We start from the raw sequence: 12,244 nt of genomic DNA on the forward strand, positions 1-12,244 counted from the left end.
AGACGGGGTTCCTGTACTTGAAGGACGTCAGATGGGTGTCTGAGTAACCAAGGAAATGTGTAACTGCTCCTTTGGGCACCTTTACTTTCCTTCCATTCCAGACATTTCTGAGTGTACTCCCAATTGGAATCTCCCCATCCATCAGAACAGCCCATATGTATGACCTTGAATCTACACTGTACCTCCTCACATCTGTATCAGCCGCATGCCTAACTCTCTCTCACCGATTCTCCAACTTCATGCTGGTGTTTCTTCTCTCCTCTTTCTTTCTTTGTCATTAATGATCTGGACCTTGCTTGTCCTTTTACCAATTTGCACTCTGGGTGCACCCTTTCAACGCTTCCTTCTTGATCTTTAGAATGTCCTTTCTCCTTGAACTTATGTGGACTTGGTCAGGTCAATTTAAGCTCCTGGGTTCCATTTTCATTTGTTTTCTGCATTCATGTGCAGTGGTCACTGGAAGAAAAAGTCATGAAAATGGAATGGCTGGGACTGCTCCCAATCCATCCGCTGTGGCCTCTGCTTGGCCCTGGTGATGGCTCTGCTGTTCCTTCACCAGCATTTCCTCTTGTGCTCTGGCAGACATTTTCTCCACCCTGCAAGTCCTCAGTCTCAGTCCTGTCTCCCTCCCCCTGAGCAGGTGAGCTTGTCTCTTACATTTTGTAGAAGCCGGAAGATTCAGCAAACCTTTCTATTCCCCCTCTTCCAGGTCATTATGTCCTTCTCACTGCCCCAAATTTATATTTCAAGGTAACTCACCATTTTTGTCTCAAGAATTCCTCTCATCGTTTCAAGGTTAACTCTTGCATCTGGATTCAACGAAAGAAAATTTCATGATCAAATAATTTTTGGAAGTCTACTATATTAAACTTCTCCTTTTGTGGATTTACATGGTATGTTAGCATATTAAAAGCTTTGAGAAGTTGTACAGTAATAAAAAATTAACTTTGTTTAGATTAATATTTCTCATTAACTATAGAACCCTTTCTTTGAGCAATACTGATTGATACTCTGGATAACTCATTTTGGAAAACGTTACTTGAACACCTAGAAGGTTGAGAACTTATTTTAATAATCTTTTCATCCTGTCTCCCAGTATAAACCTCTTTCCCTATGTCATGGTGTATTTTTGAAAATAGTTAATCTTCAACTAATGTTTGCTGAATGAGGACATGAATGCATTTATCCATTCAATAATGAGTATTTGTTGAGCAATTACTGTGTTCTAGGCACTGGAGATACAATGATGAATAAGACACAAAATATCTCGCCCTCATAGAGTTTCCTTTTAGTGGAGGATGCTGACTATAAGGAGACAGATGAATATAGGCAGATGAATAATATCAGGTGATAACAGAATGCTTTGAAGAAAAGTAAACCAAGGAAATAGTGTAGAGAAGGACTTGAATACTATTTAGGGGCAGTCAAGAAAGACCTCTTTATCATGGTGACATTTGAGCCAAGACTTGAATGAAGTAGAGGAGAAAGATATTTGAATATTTATAGACAGAGGAATTTGGATAGAGGGAAAAACAAGAGTGGTGGCTTTAAAATATGCCACAAATTCTTTGATATCCTCTTCTCAAGAGATGGAACTTACTTCCCATCCCCATGAACATGGGTTGACCTAGTGACTTACTTCTTACAGAATTTACGGCCAAGTGATGGCGTGTGATTTCTGAGACTAGGTCATAAATGGCATGGCAGCTTCCACCTCAACTTCCCTCTATGATCACTTGCTGTGGATAAAACCAACTGCCATGTCGTAAGGACACTCAAGCAGTCCAGTGCTAATATTTCTTCCATTCTCATCTGGCTTGATTTATGCATAATCCTGAGCAAACTGAGGTTATTCAGGCCTTCCAAACTCCACTTGGTTGGCACAATCTCTTTGTTGAGCCTACTTCAACCTGTGAAATAGAATCACCCAAAATCCAAAGTCCTTTCAAAGCTAAAGAGATAAATCTGTGTAGTGTTGGCAGAATCTGAATTGAAGGGTAAGCAAACAGCAGCAAGGGATTATAAGTTCCTGCTTGCTTCAACCATAAACCAATTTATCCACAGTGAGAAAGCATTTAATAAAGGGTTTCATTGTACTGGGGGAAATGGAAAATTATACTCCATGAGAGAATGGTCTGTCAGCAGTAGCCTGGAATCAGCAGCCTAGGCACCTTCTAATAGTTTCAAAAAATCAATAACTTAAAAAAAAAATTAAATCGCTGTAAGTGGGAAGAACACTTAATTACAGGTTCTATTCCTTCATAAAATGTTCTTCATGAAGAACTAGCATAATCAGATTTGGATTCTTCCCAGCCAACATACATGTGTACTTTTCATTGTGTTAATGGGCTGAATTCTGTGTTTTCGGTGGCCTAGAAATAAAAATAAGAATAAAAGGGGGAAAAATAACAAAATTGGGGCCTACCTAGACAACAATGGGGACATCACAAATCCCAGCCTAGGCACTAAGGAAAGGATGAAAAGAAAATCAAGATTACAAATAGCAGATACAGAACATCCTGCTCCTTTTTAAGCAAGAGCAGGCGAGAATTGGCCAATGTCCAATCCTGAGAAGGCACCTAGAGATTTTTAATATATTGGTGAGAGCAGTGGGTGTTTTCAGGGACAAAATGCTAGCATGGTGCTTCTAAAAATATCCTTAATGCAATGGAAGTCATCTCTTTAGCTACTCTATTTTAATTAGATTCTCTCTTCTGTTTCTTTATTATTTGTATCTCTTTCTTTTAATTTTTCTCATCCTCTCGCTGTCCTGGGGGCTCTTCCACGTTAACACAGGCAGTGATGCTCAGTGGTACTGCCAGGCTGCCAAGCTAATGCCACTTCTCTCCCCTGGAGCCCAGTTTACACCAGCCCCCTGCTCTGATTCATGATCTAGGAAATACCCTCTGTTCAGGTATGACAGAATTTACCCCACACAGATGCTGGCCACAACTTAAAGACCCCCCACCTTCCCTATTCTGCATCAATCATTTTCTGAAGCTATGGGCCTGAAGATAAAGTAATATACAACCTTCAAACTTACAAAACTTCTTTATCTTACACACGAGCAGGGTCAGTTTAAAAGTCACCTTGCCATGCTATAAGGCAATGTAAGAGCATACATGGTGGGAAGCCATCCCTTTCTTTGGTTGCTGTGCAAAGTGATGTGACTCTGTGACATGTGGTGTGAGAAGCAGCCCAGGAGGCTGGTACAGGTTCAGCACACTCAGTAAGTAACTTCAGACGCACTCGGGCAGTTTTCTATAGAGTCAAATGGTATCGTAGATGAGCCAAGGAACATGGGTTGAGTGTCTATCTTGCCGTATATAAAGCTGTGCCATTATCAGCTGGAGACAGCATACAGGACACGGCAGCTAACCCCTGTCACTAGCTCAGCACTGTTCATTCCCGAAGATGTGCTTAATCTCACAAGAGGCAGGCCCAATGCTCTCGTCTTATTTTACTATTTTAGAGGCAGTCTTCCCAGCCTAGAAGCCCAGAAGTAGGCTTGCAGGGAAGTGCCAGGATGAACAGATCACAAAATGAGTCCGAGAAGGAATACTCATAGGAACGAAGATTCCAGCTCGGAAAAGAGCAACCTTATAACATGGGAGGGCTTATTTTTCTTACCTACAAGTATCAACGAAAGCTGCTTGAATGGTAGTGAAGGATTGCTTCATGTGGTGGAGACGTGCTCTGAACATGTCTACACTTGGTGGCTGGGAAAGGGCCCTGTTTGGCAGCAAAGCTTACCTCTTGGCAAATGGTCAGAGGAGACCTGTCTTGGCCTGGAGCTTCCTTCTGTCCTCAATCTTCTGCAGCCCCCATAGTTTTGCTATTTTGGGGTTGAGTTGGGATCAGTCTCTTGCTTTTGTATGTCCCCTGAAATCATTATTTATAGCATTAAAAAGGAATAATCTTTGGTGATGACATTAAGTGATGAGATTTTGATTTTCATTACTGACACTTCTCTGTCAGTCTTTCCTAGGAGATTCCCAAAGAGAGAGAGCATGCACCTCTTACTCGGTGACTCCCCCAAAGACAGCAATCTGGGTGAGGGGTCACCATCACTAACTAAGTGCCCTTGAAGTCTGTCAAAACTAGATTAGACAGACTTGTAAGGAAGTGATAAAATGGAATCTCTCTGACTGAAATATTGGCAACTTTCAATTACCACGGACCCCCTGGAAAGGAAAGGGCTCACCTTCCCAAAGCACAGGCCAATGGGAGGGAATCCAGTTGGTATGGAAGATTTTTGTTTAATTAAGGGAAGAGAGCATACATTCAGGAACAGGGTCATACTCGTGAAAGTCAGAGGAAGAAGGAAATATGAAAAGTATTGGCCCTTCCAAGAAATCATACTTGATAAAATTCCGAGCATGCCATCGGACACAAATCTATTTTAGACACCTTCCGTGATTCTATGTAGGTAGTTGGCTCTGTAGCCAGCCTTGCCATTGGTAAAGCCCATGTGCTGCTCGCCTTCCTTCCCCTCATCAAACCCCATCAGACACACACCCCTTGGATCAGGGCTTAGGGTGACCAACTTGACCAAGTCTGCCCTGGTCTTGTATCCCAGGAAACCCCCTCAGTTCTGGGCAAACTGGGATGACTGGTCTCCCTACTTGGCTGTATAATGGAATCATCTGGGAGCTTTGAAAAATCTTGATGCTCATGCCACACTCCAGACCAACCACATCAGAAACTCTGTGGGTGCTTCCCAGGTGCTTCCAACGTGCAGTCAAGGGTGAGGACCAGAAGCTGGGGAGTGTTAACTTTTGTGCTGAAGCCAGAGCCTCCAAAGGTAAAATGATACACACATATTCCTCTTTCATATTTTATGTGTGATAAATGGTGCCTGCATTTTGACTAGATTAAGTTTATCAGAAACATTTCTTTAGTCCCCATGACTGAAGACCATTTTGTATGACCAACCATTCCTTGAAGGAACACAGATTGTAAAACTGTGTAGCTCCCAAACAGCAAGGGAACTTAGTACAGAGCTTTGGAATGACCCCCTCCCTGCCTGCTCTTTTCTTTTAGCTCACTGAGATGGGAGACTAGAAGCAGGCATTTGGAGCTTCTCATTTCAAGTCTGGGTCACATTCATAGGGATCACAGCAGCATGCTGCCTTTGTCTGTCTTTGGGGCTGTCACCAGTAAAAAATGTCACCCACCCCATTGGGCTGCCTCATTTTTTTAGGGCTTGTTCACCTACATTTTTCCTGAAAAAAAAAATCTCCAAAAGAAGATAATGATATAGTACCCCTTAACAGCAAGGAGGACAGGTGTATAGGTGTCCTCAGAAACTCTATAGCCCTTTCCTTTCCTGCCTTTTAATGAGGAGCAGATAGGTCATTTTGGAATACCCGTCATCTGAAAAGCTCACCCATCGTGAAGGGCTAAGATTCGGATGGGTTGATGTCCCAAGGCCATTTGCCTGTAGAGGGCAGTGCTTCCCATTCATTTCTACAACAAAGGGTTGAGGCTCTTGATGCCAGGGACTATGCCACTGCCTGTGAGTAGACTGGTGAGCAAGACATTGTATGGTCCCTGACTTCATGGAGGTGACCATCTGATGGACCTCTCATGACGGCATTTATAGAGAAATTTTTGAGACATCTTCTATTTCCTTATATCACGGTATAGAGGGGAGCAAATACTCTGCTGACTGTAACCCTGGCCCTATAGTTCTCTTGAACACAAGCTGAGTGATATTTATCTAAGTATATTTGTATGCACACACACAACCATGTTTGAACATTACTTAATTTGCAGGCTAAATACTTACTGAAAGGCTTATTACAACCCAAGCACTACTTGGACCAGGAAAAATGACTTTTAAGACAAAGAAGGACATCTTATTTTAAAAATTACTACCAATGCCTTCACCTCTTATTCTCTTGCTTTTCTATCACTCTGGTATTTAGTTGAGCTTGTAGAAAAAAGAATCATAGAGGCCCCTGCCTATATTTGTTTTCACAAAGCATTGAACCTCTGGCAATCGGCACACTCCGGGCAGTTTGACTCAAGAGATGGTTGATAAGCTTTTGAAGAAAACAAATCTTAGTGGGTTACAGAAGGAAAAAATGACAGACTGAAGCCTCGAGAGAGCAGCATGGCGCAGCGAGGGCTGGCTGTGGCCCACTGTACTGGTGGTGCTCCAGCCGCAAGGATTAATGCTTTCAGGAGTCACTCGCGGTCATCGTTTGGTGGGATTATTGCTTGGCATTTCAAGACGCTCTCTACTGACAGAATTGCATAAATTGTATTTTTTCCTTCTTTCCTCTGGATTGTTTGTTTTGATTAATCCTTAAGAAGATGAAGTTTTACTAAACACATTTTTTTGTATGTTGTTCTTGATTTTAGCTCTCAGCATGAATGCTATCTGAAATCATAGCACTTAAGATAGATTATATTGTGTTACTAAGGAGAAAATTCTTAATAAAACAGAAATCATTTGGGAGAAGAAAAATAGTCTTTTGGCTGTTTTAGAACTTTAATAATTTCATCTGTCTATCATCTATCTATCAGTCCACTTTATTTCTTGTAGTGTCTATACCTTTGAGCTTAAATAACCAGGAATTATGTAGGAACATGAGGGTTACAAAGCTGAATAACTTTCTTCCCTACTCCCCTTTTTTATCTAGTCCAGTGTTTTATCTAATAATGGGCAGATCTGTTTTGGCGATGTGACTTGAAGGCAGTTCCTGACATTTAGGATGGCCCCAAAGCAGGCAGGGACAGCCCAAGTGCTCCCTGCTAAAGTAAACAAATGCACTGGTGTCTGGGACAGCTCTCATGGGCCCCTCTGGATGGTGCTGGTCAATGAAACCATCATCACTCATTAGCTGTTCTGTGCAAGGCCCTCACCAAGAGTATTTTAAGGGATGGATGAATAATAGTTCCAATTTCTAAAAACAGCCTAAGACGCAGTTGGAGACAAATGGATAGTAGAGGGGACAGGCAGGGCTGCAGCCAGAGTCAGTCAGGGGAGCCTGCGTGACACAGAAGGAGGTACACAGGACCTGCGGAGCTAAGGAGGGGGCTGATAGGTGGAGAGGGGCTGGGAGGGCATTCTAATTTGAGCACACAGTTGCCAGGGAAAGGTTGAGAACCAGAGTTTCCCCTGGGCCCTGTGGCTGGCACCCTAACAACTGGCACCATCCTGCACTGAAATGACAGGAACCGGCTCCTTCCCTCTGTCAGGGGTCAGCAAACATCTTCTGTAAAAGGCCAGGGAGTCGGTATTTCCACCTTTGTGGGCCACACAGTCTCTGTTGCAACTACTCAATCTGCTCTTTAAGTGCCAGCAATAGGCACCATGTAAATGAGCGGGCATGGCTGTATTCCAGTAAAACTTTACTTACAAAAACAGGTGGCAAGCCAGATTTGGCCTGGGGGCTGTCATCTGCTGACCCATTCTCTATGCTAAAAATCCAGTGTTTAATTGCCCCGTTTTCTTTGTATTCAATGGTAGTAAAGCACCCATTTTGTAAAAGGAAACTAAGAAATGAAAATAAACTAGCACATACATATCAGCTTCAAAGATGAATGTTAGAGAACAAATCATGGACCCAACAGAAGCCACAGATGAGCTTGTCTCTGGTTCACTTGTCCCTTTCTCGGCCCTGACTCCATCTTAACAAACTCCAGTTTGCAGCTTATTTACAAGGATGAAATGACCTGGTACAGTTTTGGTTCAGTGAATGGATAGAAGTTATCTGATCTCCTCATGGTCTGTCTGACCTTCATCTTTTGGACATGACCAGGCTGGGGTGGGATGTCCCCTAGAGTCACCAGCTCGCACCCAAGCATATACTATTGTAAACAGGCAATGAGTTCTTATTTGTTAATTCCCAAGGAGAGTAAAAGAGGCATTTCCTCAGAAGGCATGAGCCATATTCTAGGGTGACTAGGCCCATTATTTTATGTAGTGCATAAATAAGACATTATTAATGAACGTGTAGGTAGATTATATTAGAGAGAGCGTCATATCTTCAAATTTAGCATTTAGTATTTATGGAATACAGGGTACAGTGATAATTTCTGAGTCCTCAGCCCTTTAGTAAACAATAGCTCTCTCATGCATAGGAGATAGAAACCACACCAGTAATAGTAACAGAGAGGATTTAATATAAATAATAATCCTAGGCATTGGAAAACGAAAAAGGCAAAAAGGAAGCACGTATTGTGGAGATAACAGCTATAGGAAGTACTGTCACCTCTACAACCGCAGAACGGGAAAGGAGGAGGGAGACAAGAAGAGGCTGACGTTATTAAAACTTAGATGCTTGAAGAAGAGGCCCCCAGAAGTGGGACTTTGGCCTCTGGGGACACAGCAATGCTTGGTTGTCTTGGCAGTTGGTGTCTCTGAGCTCAGAGATGGGGTGCAAGGGGCTGGAACCCAGACCTCTAAGAAAGGGACTTTGCCAGTGAGTGATCTCTGCCAGGGAACACCAGAAGGCTGGTTCTGAGAGGGTCAGCAAAATTCCAAAGTGGGATCAACGGCTGCCCTCGGAATGAATTGCCACTGCCAGGATCAGGAAGCATTGCTAGGATGATGAGGACAGAAAGAAAAACAAACAGGAAGGAGCAAATTCTTTGCCTCCTCCATGCTTGAACGTTCCTCTTGCGCCCCCAAATGGCAGAGCCTAGCAGAACCGCGGGGAAGCTGAAATGTGGTTTGCAGTGTCCCCAGCTCTGCCACCACAGAGCTGAGAATGGAAGGGGGGGTTTGAAGCTGAGAGTTGAGGGCTTAACAACTGGAGAACCTTTTAAGAGTGTGCTTCTGAAAAGTCACATGTAAGTAAAGTTTTACTAAATGGAATAATTTTTTTTCACCGACTGTCAGAATAATTTCACTAGCTGTTTTATCTATATTCCTGAAAAAAAGCTGTAGATAATTTCTGCAGAACATTTTCAGTTTTCCATGTCTCTTCCCACTTGAGACCAGGGGTCAGCAAACTTTCTGTAAAGAGCCAGACAGTAAATATTTTCAGCTCTCCCTGGGCCACATAGTCTCTGTCACACTACCCAACTCTGCAGTTGCTGCAACTATTCAACGTTGCCTTTGTTGTATGAGAACAGCCGTTCATGATATGTATGTAAATGGCTGTGTTCCAATAAAACTTTATTAACAAAAGCAAGTGGCCAGTAGGATTTGGCTCATTCTTGCTCTAGTGCAGTGATTCTAAACCCTGGATGCACATTTAGATGAACCCTGGGAAGCTTTTAAAACACTGATGCCCAATGCCAACTTCCAGAGGTTATTTAATTGGTTTGAAATGGGACCTGGGGATTTGTATGTTTTAAAGGCTCCCTAAGTGATTCAAATGCACAACTGGACTTGAGAACCACTGCTTTAGATTCCCTATAATCCTTTAATCAAGTGATCATCAATAACTCTTACATGCCCTGGAGTGATTCACTATTTGAAAGAACCCCGAGGTGAATTATTTTATGAATTCTTTTTGGAAATCAGAAACATCATTTCCTCATTTATCTTTCATAAGTTCAGATTTTCATACATTAATTTTTAAATGTAGGAAGCAAGTGTACATATACAAATAAGGACCATATACATTTGTTGGTTTGGAGTCACATGATCTGTAACTGGACACTGGTGTCTTACTCATCTCTGCATGTCAGGCATCTAGTGTATGTCTGGCAGTGATGGTCAAAAAATATTTCTTGGAGGAATAAACAAACAAATGCAAAGAAGGAATTACCATAGAAGACTTAACCATTATTTAAATGAGATTGTGCCAAGGCCTAACAGACTACCTCTCAAGGCCACCACTGATAATTTGTCATGGATATAATAACCTTTATTGCCGTACACAGATGAACTGCTTTCAGGATTCTGGGAAAAGCAGGTTACATGACCCAAGAAGATCCAATAGCCATTGCACTTCCTTGGCCACATTTGTGAAATTCCATTTTTATTTATAGTCTCATATGCAGAGTCCTCACAAACCCAGTTGTGTTTTGGATGGTGCTACAGTTGCCATGGCAATGTGTTTATGGTATCCCTAGAGCTATTAGAAGGGGAAAAGGGACAGCTACAAATACTTAAGACGGTAATACTGTTTCCTTTTGTCTCACTGGGTTGCTCCAGGCACCAGGAACCATGGCTTGGGTGAAATGGGGACTGGCAACTGTGACTACGGAGGAGGGGATCACAGCCGGGTCTCGTTGAGTAAGAAGACAGCACTGCCAAAGCTTTATAGTCCAAGTCATCTCTATTACCTTACCTTGAATGTCTGACTTACCAACAAGCTTCTCCTCTTTTAGAAGCACTCAGCTATTTAGTCCCCCTTGTGAATAACAATATTTCAAAGTATATAGAGTAGTTTAGATATTTACAAATTGAAGTCAAAAGTGGGAAGAAACCATTGTAACTTCCCTTAGGAATCTTCTCCATTACAGTGACTCTGTAGGTATTATCAGACCACAGCACAACTGCCAAGTAAGGCGCCAGCATCTGTGACTATTGTATGTTGTATACACATGTACTTTTGCACAGCTACATAAAGGCTTCTAGTACCTAGAGACTTTTTTTTATTCTCCTGTGGGATTTCCACACCTCCAGTCTCTAAGCCAGTCCTGACTTTAGTTAGGAAGATGAAAGATGGACAGCTTATCACCCACTACTCATCTGTTCTCAGTCTTGATTTAACATTGGAAATACTCACGGAGCTTTCAAAATCCCTGTCGACTAGGTCCCAACCCTAGATGTTTTAATTGGTCTAGGGGGTCTGCTGGTAAGTTCCCCCACATGATTCTAATGTGTAGCCAATGCAGAGAACTTTCACTTCATGTCCTGTGCCGATAACCTGGTTTTCTAATTCAAACCATCTTGCTTTTCTCTCCATTTCAAAGGTCTCTCTATGGCTGGGGCCTTGCCCTTTCTGAAGACTAGATTGCCATCTCCGAGTGGTCTTGGGGCTGAGGCTCTCTACCTCCTCGCTGACGTTTGCTCTGTCTGCCAGCAGCGTGAGTTTGGGCCCTTGGTGGAGCGTTTGCCGGGCCTTCCTGTTAAAGTGCACTCTCTGCCTGCCCGCCAAGTGCTGCATGCTTGGCTGGGTGGCATCGAGTATTTTGCCTTTTAGCACCGCACACAGGCTATCACACTCCGCCTCGCAGCCCTTGCTACTTTCCCAGCAACTTTCGCCCCCCAGAAGACAGATAATTCATTCTAAGCACCTGCTTTTCTGAGCCTATATTTCATTATGTTGTTGATTGCTGGGCTGTAATTGATTGTGTCCAAAGACATGGAAAACCATAAATAATTTACAGAAGTCTATATATTTTATATAGAAAAATAATTTTGCTCAAAGAGCTCAGGTATTTGTAAATGATGTCAGAATTCTTCTTAGGTCTCTTGAAGGCACATGGTTTGAAAAGGAAGCAAAAGTTTTCCTCAAGTTCTTTTGAAAGAAGAAAGAGAACTCACTTGAAAGAAATACACGAGGCTCAGCTCCAAACCAAAGCAATCGGCAGTCTTACAGAGAAATTTATTTTAGTGACACCTTTCTTTTCCTTACTCTCCACACTCCTGTAGCAGAGTCAAGGCAATCTGTTCACCAGACTGTTTTTTCCTCTTCCTGGGCAGACAGGGAGATTCATTTCCCTGGCTTCTTCACAGGTGAAACTGCAGAACTGGGTTGTGTCCACTGGATTTTGGTTTAGGCTATCTAAGCCATTCCCACACCCAGTCCTTAAAGGCACCGCACAATTGTTCAGTCTCCTTTCTCCTGCTGTTGCACCCGCATGGGCCGGATGCAGCTACAAGATGGTGGGGTGTCCACCAACATGTATCCCCAAATGACATGTGGATGGGAGCCTCTCTGACCATCTAGGTTGGATTTTCAATGAAGGAGAAATAAACCTGGGTCACACCATTGGCTGTTTTGGGTCACCATGTGATAGGATAGCCCAGCTAACCAACTAATAATACATGTCACTTTTTTTTCCTTATATTTTACTTTAAGATATAATTGAGAAAACAACATAAAATTTAATGTAGAACCACTTGTTGAAGACAAATGACCAAAATCTTTTACCATAATGGGATGATAATAAGCTATGAAATATTCCTATTACCATTGGAATTTGCTATATTTATAGTATCTCCACAGGAAATGAGTAATGATCTACTGCATGTGTATGCCATACATACATGTAGCAAATTCTTACAAACACCAAACCCAGAACAGAGCTCTAGCTGCTCCATGTATGT

General features: G+C 42.5%; 1 long non-coding RNA gene across 1 annotated transcript in view; it reads right to left on the reverse strand.

Moving 5' to 3' along the window:
* Positions 1-773: 773 nt before the first annotated feature.
* The window catches only part of LOC140847311 (uncharacterized), a 29,891-nt gene continuing 18,420 nt past the window's right edge, over positions 774-12,244 (reverse strand). Inside the window, exons 2-3 of the long non-coding RNA XR_012127260.1 lie at positions 3,754-3,882; positions 774-809 (exon numbers count right to left, since the gene is read on the reverse strand). This is a non-coding gene — a long non-coding RNA (uncharacterized lncRNA). The remainder of the gene's footprint in view (positions 810-3,753; positions 3,883-12,244) is intronic.

Source organism: Manis javanica, chromosome X (genome assembly GCF_040802235.1).
Source record: "Manis javanica isolate MJ-LG chromosome X, MJ_LKY, whole genome shotgun sequence".
Lineage (NCBI taxonomy): Eukaryota > Metazoa > Chordata > Mammalia > Pholidota > Manidae > Manis > Manis javanica.